At 37.6% G+C, this 15,151-nt stretch overlaps 1 long non-coding RNA gene across 1 annotated transcript in view; it reads right to left on the bottom strand.

Annotated features, from left to right (window-relative positions):
* The window catches only part of LOC134169435 (uncharacterized), a 67,472-nt gene that overhangs the window by 13,462 nt on the left and 38,859 nt on the right, over nucleotides 1-15,151 (bottom strand). Inside the window, exon 3 of the long non-coding RNA XR_009966888.1 lies at nucleotides 1,083-1,274. This is a non-coding gene — a long non-coding RNA (uncharacterized LOC134169435). The remainder of the gene's footprint in view (nucleotides 1-1,082; nucleotides 1,275-15,151) is intronic.

Below are 15,151 nucleotides of genomic sequence, written 5' to 3'. Positions count from 1 at the left end.
AGTAATAATTTTTTAACACTTTTTTTTTTTTAAATTTGCCCAGAAGAGATGGGCAAAAAAATCCCAGACACAGCAAACATCTGTATCTTGTGAACACCCTTCTTTGACTACAGAGCAGAAACTTCCAGTACAAAACACAGCTTCTTCTTCTCCCTTACCCACACCAGGAAAAGTGACACACAAAAATGTTACAAAACAGACTCCGCTCCTTTGTTTTGGCTTTTAGAAGTCCACGTTAATTTTGATAAAAGCAGGAGCTAAATACTATAGCAGTTCACCCTCAAATTTGTAGAAAATAGCAGCCCTTTTCACTGTCAGACCAATTTTCTCAAGTCACTCTAAATTACCACGGTAGCATATGTTTCTCTACAGAGGTCCTCATGTTGCCTGAGTACCCTGGTAAATTCCAGGACTCTCCTACAGCAGTGGAATTAACAGTGATTTTAAACCCCTTGTAATCCCACTGCCTCAGGGCTCTCTATGTATTATACACATCAGATCTTTGCTGGAAATTTTTCACTTCACCCCCACCCCTTTTTCTTTTAAGCTGGGAGATGTCAATGTTAGCACCGGATGCCTCCTTGGATTCTCATTTCCATGTGCACTCACCACAACTGTTTTCAAGAAAGGGGTAGCAATGGCATGGCACTACAGTAGTTAAGTCAATACGAACTCAGAGTTATCTGATTTTCATGTCTACCTACAGCAATTTGCCTTTATGAATGTTTTCCACCACTGAAAGTGAAATCTGTGTCTCTCAGGAGCAATGGGCTTTCAGATATACAGTTACACCAATTCAAAAACTACTCTCAACAAAGAATATCTGTAGAAACACGACACTGAAATGATGGCATTATAATCGCTGAAAGATTTAAGTGGACATGATTACAGTAATTTATATCTCGATGTGATTACAGTAATTTGTATCTATTAATTAACACACATTTTAAATCTCTTGCCATGTTAACTTTTTTAAGGAAATGATACACTTCAACTTAATGATGTGAAATTCGTCCCAAATGTTACTTTCCTCTTTTCAGTTTTGTTGTGCAACTGTAACACAATCAGAAAACAAAAAGTACCAGCTACAGAAGTATTAAGTTACGTAGATGTGATCAGAATGAAGCCATGAGTATTTCTAGCAGTGTTGAAGGCTTCTTTTGAATGGTCTTCTGCACAAGTAACAAAACTGTTTTCTTCTTTTGACTTCACCTGTCATATAAATGCAGTCAGATTTTGCTTGTGTGTCATTCAGATTCACCTGCATTTCCAAACTACAGGGGAGAGAGGATTGTTAAAGAATAAATATATTGAGCAATTATAATTAATGCCTAGAGTGGAATCTTGCTAAGATAATAATAGAGAACTAATAAAGATAAGTAATAATACCTCTTACTTCACGTGTTGAATGGAATTTGAAAACATGAACAGTAAAGTGCAACTCTCAACAGGCTTCCCGTCCTTCTGTTCTCTCATGTCTCCCTGTGACATGAGGGCTCTCCAAGCCACCACTTAACTATATTCAAAAACTGGAAAAAAGCTGGTGTTGGACCAACTCTGCAGTCTACATTTAATGCTCTCGCTGATATTTAGCTCTTAATGCTGGCCAAGCTTTTTCTCCTAGATTTGGATAATGGTCCCTACCTTTGGAGAAGTTTGTGTAAGTAGTGGTTAGATGATGATGGTAATGAAAGAAAATAAATAACAAACCCCAGAAACAAGTTAGATAAAAAGGTCACACACCAAACAGTGCCAAAGTAAAGTGAATTTACCAGATGATAAAAGAGAGGGGAGGAAAACCAGTGCCAAATCCAAATTATCCCTCGTTAGCACCACCCAGAGCAATCCTTTCCTTCCTAGCGCACAACAGTCAAATGCTGTTGATCTTCCCCAACTTCTAGCTGTTTTCAGGCAGAAGAGAATCAAGTTTCAAGAAAACAAACAGGCCTACAGCCTATGATACATATTCCTGCCTCCTTTCCCTCTTAGGTCTTTGAATCCCAGGCAGGATTAAATTCCATATTTCTCATTAATCATTTTAATGTTTTACAGTTACAGTAGCAAGCCAGAGCCAGCAGTACTTTTGCTTGTACCATAAATTGGCATAATTTCAAAATGGCTGTAATTTCACAAAAGAGGGGGCACACATGATTGGTATTTACTGTTGGCAGCAGTTTATACCAAAGAGACGTTGTGTCAGGACACTGGAATAGTTTTTAAAAATCCAGGAGAGTGCTCTATGCAGCATGCCTTCTAGTAGTTAACTTCAATCTACCAATGTACAACACTGGTATACTGCTGTCTCATAAGAACTGACCAATAAAGCTCAGCTTTGTTAGGCTGACTCAAGTACGAGTCATGAACATATGTATTTTTAACTTAAAAGCTAAATCAGAAGTATTTGACTCCAGATACAGTATGTAAATAAATCTACACAGCTTCTAAAACCAAGTCCAGAAATTATGTGAGGACATGCATGGAGGAAAGCACTAAAGTTAATTCGTGAAAAATTGGCTGTTGTTTTCATTTAAAATAATAGAAAGTTCTCCATTTGTCAGTTTGATAAAATACACATTTAAAAAAGCTCCTACCAGATATTGTTTTTATATGGCTTACTTTTTACAGTTCACATAAAACACATATATGGTTTATATAATTATTTTTCTAAACCCTCAAGGATTTCAGAAAATCCTTTAACAAATTGTCAAAAAATTTAAGTTAGCCCCTCCTGAAGAAATGGCAGATAATATTTATTCATGAGTTATTAGATGTCGGTTCAATACCTAACACCTCCCAATGTTCTCTGCAAAAATGACAGTATTTAGCTGTGTTCTCAGCTGCCCAACTTCCCCTAATTCATTCTAGAATTTCTTACTACCACCACCTACATTATTTATGAAGGTAATACCTTCCTTGAAGCAGAGACTTTGATTTCTTATAAATGTACACAATAACTAGAACAAAGGGGACCCAAACTAATAACAGAAGATTTAATCACAGTAAATCAAGTAAATATTATGGAACACATTTTACAACCGGGTAAACTGAACTGAATTGAACAAGGTGATGGAACAAAGTAACAGCAGACTTGGAAATCAAAGCAAGAAATCTTATCTCACTATTTATTTTAACTAAGCCCACCGGATATAAGCAGCACATATGACATGCTCTCCACTGTGTGCCTTGCTCATGCAGCAGATGTTTCTTAGAAAGAAAATCTCATTGCTGTCCAGAGAACTACTTGTTGCTTAATGTCAACTGACAACACAGAAGTCACCTCCCTTGCTGGAAATGAAGGAGATGGGACAGAAGAGGTGCTGTATATATTATAGACTTCTCCCCTGCCCCTTCCCCAAACTTTTTGAAGAAGAAAAATATTACCTTTGAAATTTATATAGAAGAACATGCCTGTAAGGAAAGAGATAACCCAGCAAGAAGCTACTTGGATTGTTTCTCTAGTTTCTCATCTGTTCAGCTATTAAATGGCCAATCTTTAGTATGCCTCAGAATTTTAGTCATCAAAAAGAACAAGAAACTTGTGATACCAAGATAGGTATTTTCGTTCCTTTTTTTTTCACTTTAAACACCTGACCACTGCTAACTCTTGAAATAGCAGTATGTAACATAGAAATTACCTCTAGCTTATTATTTTTCAAGATGTCTCCGTTTCCCAGCCCACTGAACTCATCTGTGCTGTATCACTTACAAATTCATTGTAAAAGTCATACTGAGACCCTTTTCTCCTCCCATTTACACCATAAGACCAATCAATGCCAATAGACTTATCATGCTAATGACTGTAAAAGATATGCAATCTGTCCCTAGTTGAATAAACAATGACAAAGACAGAAAAAAAAAATCAGTCATGTTGCCCTCACTTTCCCCAAAAAAGCCACAGGAAGGAAGGACTGAAGGATGGACGGAAAACTGCTTGACTTGATACACTAAGGAATGCATTTAAATTAAAACCTGATTATTGTCATAATGCATTTGTACTTTGGAAATCAAATTATTAACTGTATAGAAAGACAACAGAAATGAAGCGTGGCCTAGAAGGGAGTCGTAGAGGCAGCATTCTTTACTAAAACAGCAGATATCTCTGTGTAAAACTGCTATCAGGTTTTGTTTAATTGGGGTTGTTTGTTGGGGTTTATGTTTTTGATTCTTCAAAAGACTTAACTACACGAATTGTATGTGAAATCTAATTTCAGTGCCAATTAGTTTCTGTAGCTTAATGAAAAAATATATTCATAGCAATGCAGATTTCATGTGTTTAGATTTCATTTGAATACCTAATGAGGAAAATGCAGACAGAAAATGATTGTGCCTCTTCAGGTCGAATGGAAATCAGCTAATGTTACTGTAACAGAATTTCTTGGTGGACAGATTTCATAGACATTTCTAATCTATCTGCAACTTCCTGAGCAGGTGGAATGTGTTTGAAATAGAAGCGGTCTTAACTCTGCAGTGCTAATTCTATAAATGTGAAATGTGGGAATGTCTTATTTTTCTGTGTTGTTTTCTTTTTTTTTTTTTTAACAGCGTATACTTGGACATTTATATAATAAATTCCTCTTCCAGGTAAGGCTGACTAATGCTTCTCACTGTCACTGCAAGTAAGAAATAGCAACTCAAATTAAAATGAAGTCTCTAGAAATATAAAATGACCAAGACAGAAGCACTGAAAGTCTGGAGGTAAAAAATACATGGCAGGACAACTTCTTGGATGTATATAAAATGAACTGAAAGAGTTAAATGACACAGGAAATTCTAGTTACTGCAATAACACACAACCACCATGACACACATTTTCCACTCCAAAAAGGGTTTTCTCTGATAGAATCATTAACAGTTACAGTTTTCTTTACCATACCTACCCTTTTCTTTTTTCCTACCTTTAGATTAATGGACATAGCATAAAACATTAATATATCTACATTTTATTATACATTATAAACCCCAAAGATTTTATTGGAAGAGTCTGAGAAAAGATGTGGCACAAGAAAGAACAAAGAAATGGAAACAGATCCCACTCTTGTTCCAAGTAACAAGTGTTTTGTAAGCCAAGGATATAATTCATGTGGAGACAGATCATGCTTCTCTCACCTAAAAACTTGCAATGTTGGTGGTGATTTAATACTTCTAGCCTCAACAGAGCTAGCTGAGCTCAGCAATGTGCTATCTGAAAAGAAAACCACAGCACATATTGAAGATGTTTCATGTAAGCCTCATGAAACCCACACAGCAGACAAGACTCAAAGGCTTCCTTCAACTGCTGTCCTCATGGGACTACTCATATGAGTTTGAAGCCTTGGGTAGATGGGGACACTGCATCTTAACCATTACAATATGGAAAGGAGGGGACAAAAGAAAGATATCCTAGCCATCAAGATTCACGAGGTGGAAAAGCACCAACTCAAATATTAGCACAAAACTCTTGATTTCAGATGTGATGCTAGTTGCATTGAAGTCAGGCAGAAAAAGCAGTAAGCTGAAGCTGCTATCAAAGCTGTGAAGGTAGTAAAATATCACCCCATCATTTCCTATCAAATAAGTTGTCAGACACTTTGCTCTAGAGTCATACAATACTATATGCCTTGGCTATATTTTTTACTATGTATCTTTCCCAAGATAGAAAACTGAAGCCTTAGTGTATTTTTGTATCAAATATTCTGGTGTTTTAAACTTGCGGTCAGTAGTTTAAATGAATACTAGCATTTTAACACAAATAGAAAGACCTTGATTTATTAGGATTTTATCATTAAAGAAAAAGGACCTCAGGGGCTTTCTTAAAAAATAAAAATAAAGTAGTGGCAAATTAAAAATTAAGCATTAACATACTTCTAAATTTGTAAAGTCTAGAAAACGTTAATAAATGCCATTATTCCTGTACTTGCTCTAATGGTTGCTCCAGACATTTGCCCCTTTCAGAGTAAAGACCCTTTTTCAGTGGGTCAGTGCTCACCGACTTCCACACACTCTTCCAGATTCTTTCTCTATATATTTTTATACTTTCTTTCAGCTAATTTGAAAAGTGCAGCCTCAATCTACCCTGAAAGATGAAGAAAACAAAGGGACCTTGTTCACACATCATGTCTCAACCTCTCCCATGGCTACTGTGGTTTGGCCTTCCACAGTGAAACATGGTGAGCAGAGTTGGATTTCCTTGTTTGTGTACTAAAAAAACCCTGCTTCTCTCTGCAACAAACAAGCAGGACTGGCATATTTTTAATGTGAACAAGCAGCCCTAGGAACCTCAGACAACCCGGAAAGCCAAGAAACAGCTCTGAAATCCTGTGATGATAAAAATTAAATACAGCAGTCTCTACAGTGAAGTTACAAAGGGGGAACCAAGTAATAAAGCCCTAACATTTCACTTTATTGTCAATGTCTTTTAGAGCATTTTGTCCACCTGCTTGAACAAAATTCTCCAATATTAACAAATGTATTACATCTCAAGAACAGTTATTGTTCAGTTAAAATCTCATTAATGTTGCGTATAATTACAATACAATCCTCTGATTTCCATTCCCCCCCCCCCCCCAAAAAAAAAAGGACAGTAAAAAGTATGCAGGAAGGTAATAAGACAGACTTATCTTACAAAAAATAGAGATTCACATGTTTAATACTATTATTTCCTCTTTGGAAATGACTGTCTTCTGCCTTTTTAATAAAAAAAACAGAAATGTTATAAAATATATATGAAAAAAAATCATCACTGCCAGATGAAAAGGATTCCAGGTAAGTAGCACTCCTGATTTTGCAAGTTATAAAGGCACAGAGTTGTTTGAAGTTGGAGACCCACGCAGATGATAAGCTGCTTTCAAGAGCCAGCATTAGCCCGTCTCCTCAGTCCCTGGCTACCCTTTTTGAGACTATTTCTGTAAACGCGACAAGATGTTAGATTGCCAAGATTGCCTATTAAAACGCTTCAAGGTCCTGTCATCTAGTAGGACAAATCACCTGGCCACAAGCTCTCATCGGTTTAGATGTTTTGACCATTAAGTCATGGGTGTACCATCACCCTTGGAGACCTATTTATAGCTCTTATGCTTCATTGTAAGGTCTCAAATTAAAGGTAAAAGATTACTTCAGTTCTTTTATACACAGGATAACACTTGTTGATATAGTTCAGTTGGATTTCTAGAGCAAAAGGAAATCAAGCACTCACAGTGCTGCCTTTGAACAGTGAAAGGAGCTTTTATTCTTTTTATAAATATCATATTTTGTATGAGGTTTATAAATACACTTGGCAAAGAAGTTTCATCCAAATGTTAGCAATTTCATACATTTCATTTAGAGGGTATTGACCCACTTGATTCATAACTAATTGCAGACCTTTTTCTCATTAGCTTATCAATTGTGGAGTCTGCAATTCATTCCTGACTGTATTATAAATTACAGCTTTGGTTCCAAGGGTACATTTGGTTGCAGTTAATTCCGGTTGTCTAGATTTTTCACGTTTTAAGAGTTACCTGCTGTAGATCTTGCCAAACTATATCCTTTACAGTAGAGAACTACAGGTCCTTTGTTATTGTAGATCCACTTCTATGAATAATAAATCCAATTCCTACTTATTCAGATTTAAGAATGCAACAGTAAAAACCAAAAGAAGCCTTCATTCTCATGCTCTCAAAAAAGGCCTTAACCAAAGCTCATGAAACCTGCTGGAGATTTTCCATTGATTTCAGAGAGCTTTTGATCAGTCTCCCATGCGAGTAGGTTGTTGCAAAAGCAGGCTTGAAGATCATACTCTTTAAAAAAAAACCCTAAACTATAAAATAAGGAAAAAACCCCCCACCTTCAAATCATTCTTTAAAGAAAAACCCTAATAAAATGGAAGCCCGGTAAACACAGCAACATTGTAAACCTTAAAACCTGACTTAGAATAAAAGCAAAAAAAGACCAAGAAAAAGCTAAATTCTAGATTAATTCAAAAGATGCATGCATTAGGCAATAGCATTTAAAAGTGCTCATTTTTCTGTGAAGGTAAGTTCTCTTATTGAAAATCCAAACAAACAAGCCCTGTATTTGAAGAGCACTTACCTGATTTCACAATAGCGGAGCTCAGTAATAAGCATTAAAGTTAGCATGTAATCAACATTATGAACCATCTTTTGTGCCTATACAAGAAAAAACAAACACAGCTAGAAATGAATTCAAAGGAAAACTAATTTAGCCTAGATTTTGGCAGGAGATAACAATGTCATGCCCTAAATTTCATTTAAAATAAGCAATCCTAGAGCAGGTTTCATTGCAAAAATCAGAGCTGTTTCTTTATCTGTTCCAGAAGGTGCAGTTTCACATATTGGTTCTAGCCATAGGTGCACATCCTGACCAGTTTCACTGTCAAATAGAGTCTCTGCAGTCTGTCATTCCACTTCAGTGTTTTAGGGCTTAAGCTGAAGGCTGCTTTCCCCAAAATGCATCTCCTCAGCACTGCAAACACAACATTCTAAAACTGAAAGGAATTCTCCTTTTTGTAATTGCCTAAATTGCTGACATTCTCGTCTTTACCAAGACAAAACACTCCTTAGAACAGTGGAATTATGATCCATTCTAGCAAATACTGGAGCACTGCATTTCCACCAAAAATGGAAAGGCCTCCAAGGCCAGTCATATTTTAGAGGTTCATCTCCTCTCTTGATCTTCACAGTAGGATTTCTAATGACTAAAACCCCAGCTATGCAGGAGAAACTAATGTCTTGCTTTTATATAAAGGTTTTACAGCAAATGAGATTGAATTAAACTATAGAGGATAAACCCATTCCAACTGGAAAAAAAAAATAAAACAAATTCCTGCCTCAGCCGGAGTTTGTGCATTTAGACTACACCAGTTGCTAAAAGAGAAGATGGTTCAACACTAGGGAGTTATTTTACCACATTTCTTTCAGGGTCTTTGCCAGTAGAGCTGCATCAGTTTTAGAACAGTTGTTTGCTTCCTGTGCATCACAATTACATGGGTGAGAATTTCTAAACGTGGGCTGAGGTCACGCTAGCAATGTGCTGCAGGCAGGTCAGTGCCACTGCAGTGGGAGGGTCAAGGTCCTCCACATGTAAATGCCTTTTAAACTGATAAAACTGTACTTGCACCATTGAGCATATTCAGGTCTGTTTATTCCTTGCTCCTGCCAGGCAAATACACAAAGCATAGCTGGAAAAATTGCATCTGCTCTGAGGGCTTCTCCTCACACAAATCTGCCTGACAGGGATCAAAATCCTTATCAAACCTGGCTTGACACAGCCCTGCCAGCAAACATCTGTATCATAGACGTGGCCTAAAAGCTACTGCTTTAAAGGGAAAGACCACCCTGAGTCTTGTTCTTTGATCTTTTTGATTGCTTTTATTAAAGCAATCCAAAAGGCCTCTGCTGGAGTGATTGTTACTGAACTGAAAAGGCAAAAAAGGAGACACAAGAGGAGGAGAGGGATGCTGCACATACAGAAAAAAACCAACAAACCAAACAAAAAAAAAACAAAACCAAACCAACCAACCTTCAAAATGGGGTCTTGTCAATGTTTATTGTGGAGGTCTGTAACTCGATATGTAAAGACCTACCATGCTGCTTATATGAAAAAAAAAAACTATCTGAATGCATCTGGCCAGGGATTACATGTCCATATGTGCAACCAAATCATTAATTTCTCTTCTGCCTTTCATCAAATGTCTTTCAGAAGGGTATCAGTTATAATGTTTGCACAGATGGAGGCTTCCACCAGCAAAGACTAAATACCATGTACACAAGACATGCAATGCAGAACTACCATAGCAATCCGTTACTTTAATCTAAGCACCTAACTATTTCAATGACTTGAAAAACATTACTGCTTAAACCATAGTTTATGAATAGTCTTAGAGTAATAAGTGGCTGCAGCCAGCACAAAGTCATTGACTGATCAGCGTGAACCCATTCACCTGGTTTTGTCTAAAGGGTAATGTGCTGAATGATGGGCTTGTTTCTCCCTCCTGGGGGTGGAAATTCCAGACTTGCTCACGTGTCTGCTCATTCTCCAGTGTACTAGCTGAAACTGGATAAAGATACGTTGAGATAGAGATATGTTGTTCTCACACAGCCTCAAGCAGCTTGAAATCAGGATTTGGAATATGTGCAAATGTAAGCTCACTAACACATGGGGATTTTTGTTTACCTAGAGAACCTTGCCTCTTTCTCCAAGGCAAGCCAGCCAGCCAGCCAGCCCAAGGGATGGTGACCTTAACCTGCATTAATTTTACAGAGTTACCATCCCCACAGCTGTTCCCTGGAGGAAACAGATAGTACTGACCACAGTTCCTCAAGGGATGGTGGGTGTCTCAGTATTGGCCTTGGAGAGTAAAAAATGGCAACTGCCAGAATAGTGAAAAAAACAAAAGTCATTCAGAAAGCAAACTGTTTGGGTAATTCTTTTCCCCCTTCACAACATACTGGAAGATGAGGCAAACTCCAACTGTCTCACTGGGGTCCAGTAGAAAGTCGTAATCCTTTAAAGCAAATAGTTAGAAAACCAGAAATCCCTAAAGGAGTTCTCTTGTACACATTTATTAGCAAGACTAATCCTGGCCTCTTAGCTCCCTGATTATGCTTTCGAAGACTAAATAAGAAGGGTTTAGCTTTCCTGGCAGCATCACTGAAAACTGCCAAGACGAGGAACAACTAAGAAAGGCCATTTTAATACCTAAAGTGGATGACAGAGGCAGACTTCAAAAAAATAAGATACAGATGATGTAAAATTAAATGTGCTGGACAGACTTAATTCCCCCAGTAAACTACAAAAGAAGGCTGGTCCAGATCCAGCTCTGAGTCTCTTTGCTTCTGATCCATCCCCCGTTGCCTTCCCTCTTTGTTCCTCACCAAAGTAATGCTGTCTCTGTCCCTGATTCTGGCCATTCCCACTTAGCCACACCTGCTTCATAGCATAGATGTACACATACAAGTATACACACAAACACCACTCAGAAAATAGAGCTGAAGGTCTCCTCTGCATTGCCAACCCAAGACCTTGCTCCAGTCTATTGATCTTGTTATTGCCCCCAAAACCACTTTCTTCAAATTGACCTTGTGATGTGGACTTGTGCACATCATAGAAACTAAACCGGGCTTAGGTAGTCCTAGACATCCTAGTTTTGATGAGCCTAGAGGCTAACTTAACTCATGCTTGAGAATGAAACGTCCATAGGTACCTCAATATTTTTGTAATGTCTTTTAATTTACAGTATCCCTACTGAAGTCCTCAGTGTTGCACTCCTGTGCACAAACAGTCAATTATTATTCTTCACTTACGGTTTCTATGCAGACAAGCTGGCTACTGATTAGCAGCATTAACCCAGGCTTCTCAATGGTGTAATGTCTTAAGATGAAATCAAAGTTCCATGGGTTTTGGTTTACAGTTATACTGCATTGGGTGAGGGGAAGGAGGAATTATACTTAGTTTCAAGTGACATTAATTGAAAGGATTGCAAACAGTGCATTAGGTCAAATATACAATTACTAACTAGAAAATAAGTGCTTATAGCTTTTGTGTGCTCACAAAATCAGTCTAATGGATTGCTTCAGTGGCAACAGTCTTATTTATGCACAGAGCAAACCACAAAGAATGCCATTAGACTGCCTGGTTTTAATGGAAGAGAGCCTCAAAAAAGGCTGGAGGTTCAGACTGTGTTTACAGCTAGCTCACAGCAATGTAGCTTGTGCTGGTTGATCACAAAAGCGCAGACTGTAGTAAAACTTCCTTTAGCAATTTAGGTCAATCTAGTAATGTCATGATTTGGCCTAAAGTGTTTATCAGATGGATTTACTGCTTCTACAAGAATACACATTAAAACAAGTTGTATTAGTTTAACTGAATGGATTTTATGCAAAATTTTAGTGACATTCACGCTTCTGGACAGGATGCTTCTGTTTGCAGCTGTGACCCAAAGACAGTATGATTCAGCAATCCCTAATAAAGTGATTTAACTGGCTTCCTTTCTAATTTGTAATTTTATCAGAGGCAGAGAAATCAAAAACAGGGTGCAAAAAAAAAAGCAAAAGGGAAAGAGGGAAAACAAGGAAACTTCTTCCGGAAAATGAAGAACAGTTTATGTTTTGGTCTTACTAACTTAGACATATGATTAAGCTTTGTCCATTAGAACTGGAAAGTCAATATGCAGCGTTCACACCACCAGCGATACGTGCTTCACTTCTTCAATGTATAATTAAATGGGTGTACATATCCATTGGGCATTTTTTCAGTGTGACAGTTCTACCATGACTTTATCTAAAACACAGAGTATCAGCTATCAAGAAACATGCTGCTTTATAACACAAAGGCTTCAAAAATACTCTGTGGCATTCCAGATAGAGCAGGAATTTCAGTGATAGTTTGAGCATGTAGCTTGCTCCATAGGCTTTTCATTCCCTAGAACCATATCATCAGAGAATGGTGTCAGTGTTGAACATGCTGTGAAACACAGAGCTAGTCTGCAAACATAGGCTGATTTGTGCTTTTCCTTGCACATGCCCTGCACAGTTAACCATCTGCGTACTCAATGAGAGGAAAATATAAGCAGCTGAATGAAGTCACATCCTTCTCACTGCAGAAGAAAAAAAACAAAAATTACCAAGGCAGCTAAAGCTGAGGGATTTCAGTTCATTATATTTATATTATTATAGTCTTAAATGATTCCAAGGGAAGTGGAAAACCAGGCAAAAATGGCAGGCAAAGCCTCACTGCCAGGCACAAAAAACTATGAACCCGTTTAACCACATCTGAGCTATGTTGTTTTTTTGTGGCAACAGGTATCCATAATTCACCTTAATGCCAGGGGTGGGTGTTTGTTCAGATGAGAGGATTAATTCCTTGAATTGGATGATGCTTCTCTTAAGAAAACCTCTAGTGTGTAAAATGATCAATGTGACTAATGTCAACAAGTTTGAAAGTCTGTGTGTCAAAGGCAAACTGATTATACCTTCCTTTATCCCATAATGTATTTATGGTCTTGTGCGGAGGAGGAAAACATTTGGTAAAAGAGAAATCTATAAATACTAATGGGTAAGCAACCATAGCAATCTCTTTTTTTTACCACGGTAATACTGGAATTGGCCCACATGCTTTAAAAGAAATAAAAAAAAAAAAGGAGGGCCCCACTTTACCATGAGCAAAGCTGACCTTTGGGGACAAAATCTGGTTCCCTAGAAGAGGACCAGCCTGGAATGTTATCAAACCATTGGCAGTGGTGGATTTTATGGTAAAACATCAGGACTTTAGAAACAAAATCCTCCTGTTCCAACACAATGGCCGCTCTTAGCCAGACATTTTTAAACTTACTTTCCACATTAGAAGACCTTACTGATAAATAGTGAAGAATGGCAATGAATGACCACGATTTGCTGTGCTACAAAACTCAGTCCAATTGGGATCAGACCACAGTGCACTTCGTAAGCATATTTTTGCGGAAAAATAATCTAATGGAATAAAACCCAAGCACACTGTTTGACCTACCTTGCAAAGCAAAATGATGTTCTCATTTCTTAATGGCAGGCCTTTGCCATACTCTTTTAAGAACAAAGGACATGGCAAAAACTTGAACCTATCCGTGCTTCGATTTTTAAAGTGTTAGAACTCTTTATGTTGGTTGTGGAGCAGCAACCTCTTGGTCATGATCTTTTCATAATCTCTGCCTTGTCGCTCTACACATTCCTGAAAAACAGAAAGCAGCACAAGAATTTGGAAGCCTAGGAATACAAAACACTACAGTAAAACATTCTAAACTAAACACACACTGTTTAGTCAAGAACAGTGAAGAGAATTTAAGTAAGAAGCATTTTGCTGGGTGGTTACTACAGCTGACAACCTTTTCTAAAACTCAGCAAAGATGTGTTTTGTGTACTGCCCAGGCCTAAAAATAATGGCATCTAACCTTCAGCACAGAATTTTTCTGCAAAGATCTGAAAGCATCTTTGCTCTCAGAGGCTCTTGAAATCTCAGAAGTCTCACCACTACTTGAGGACAACTTGCAATTGGAAGGACTGTGCCTTTACAAGAAACTATTAAAACAGACAGTACCGTACTGGGTTTCACTGAAAAGCAAGTAAATTTAATCACCAATTTAAATGTGTATCCACAATTGCTATTTGATATTTACACAGAACCTTTCACCAATGCAAAATAATTAACCCTACACAGAACAAAGAGCTTTTATATCAGCTTCACAGAAGCATATGACATGTTCTCATCATGCACATGAACAAACAGGAAAGAACGGATTTATTGTGAACTGGGATTTTTGCTATAAATTAAAAGGCTGTTCCCTTTTACATGTCATGTGTATTTAATTTCACTCCATAGGGTAATCCACTGAGAATTCAGAGTGTGCCAAGATCTACTTTCCCCATTCCTTTTATTTCCTTAGGCAAATATCTAGAATTAGAGACAGAGAAAAGATGAAAAAAGGGAAGGCCAAGGGAAATACAGAGGTCCAAGAAAGAAAGTAAGACCAGTCTAAACAAGGATTTTTCCTGGTCTATGCAAGCAGCACTGATTATTTATAACAGGCAAAGGCATCTGTCTTTGATTATGATTTCATGTATACTGTGGGTAGTGGTGAGCTTACTGTGTGCCAGACAAGATTGTCATCCTGCAGTATGAAATTCCAGTGAGAAAAACTAATCTCTCTCTCAGGGACAGAATTCTACCTTTGACTAACTGAAGGGCAGACGGAAAAAGCTTTTATGCCAGGAAAAATAAAACCGTCAGCTATGACAGAATGTAAAGAAATCGGATTTAATTTACAAATAAAAGATAGAGTCAAAGTGCATACATTTTAAACAAGCACACTTGAAAGTGGGACTGCTCAAAGGCGTTTCGACCAGTTCAAACTACAAAAGTTAAGATTCCATATGATGGAAAAAATAAGCTATCTTTTCTACAAATCTTTAGTTGATAGGCTACAGATAGCCTTTAGTTCTGCAGGTTTCGAGAAGCATATGCACAGTAACCTTATGGAATAAAAGCAGCTTATAGATGCAGGAAGGCACTAGGGTAGGTACAGCACCAGGACACATGCAAGGCATGTAAATCTGCAGACTTAACTGAGAGAAGCACTCTACCTTCTCTCAAGTCACAAGAAGATGCTTCACTCTAACAATCTATTAAGCTGCCATGTAAAACATTA

Source organism: Pezoporus occidentalis, unplaced genomic scaffold (genome assembly GCF_034315485.1).
Source record: "Pezoporus occidentalis ecotype Australia unplaced genomic scaffold, CSIRO_AGI_Poc_V1 ctg11, whole genome shotgun sequence".
Taxonomy (NCBI): Eukaryota; Metazoa; Chordata; class Aves; order Psittaciformes; family Psittacidae; genus Pezoporus; species Pezoporus occidentalis.
The sequence above is the reverse complement of the archived record's forward strand: the minus strand, read 5'-3'. Positions and strand labels throughout refer to the sequence as shown.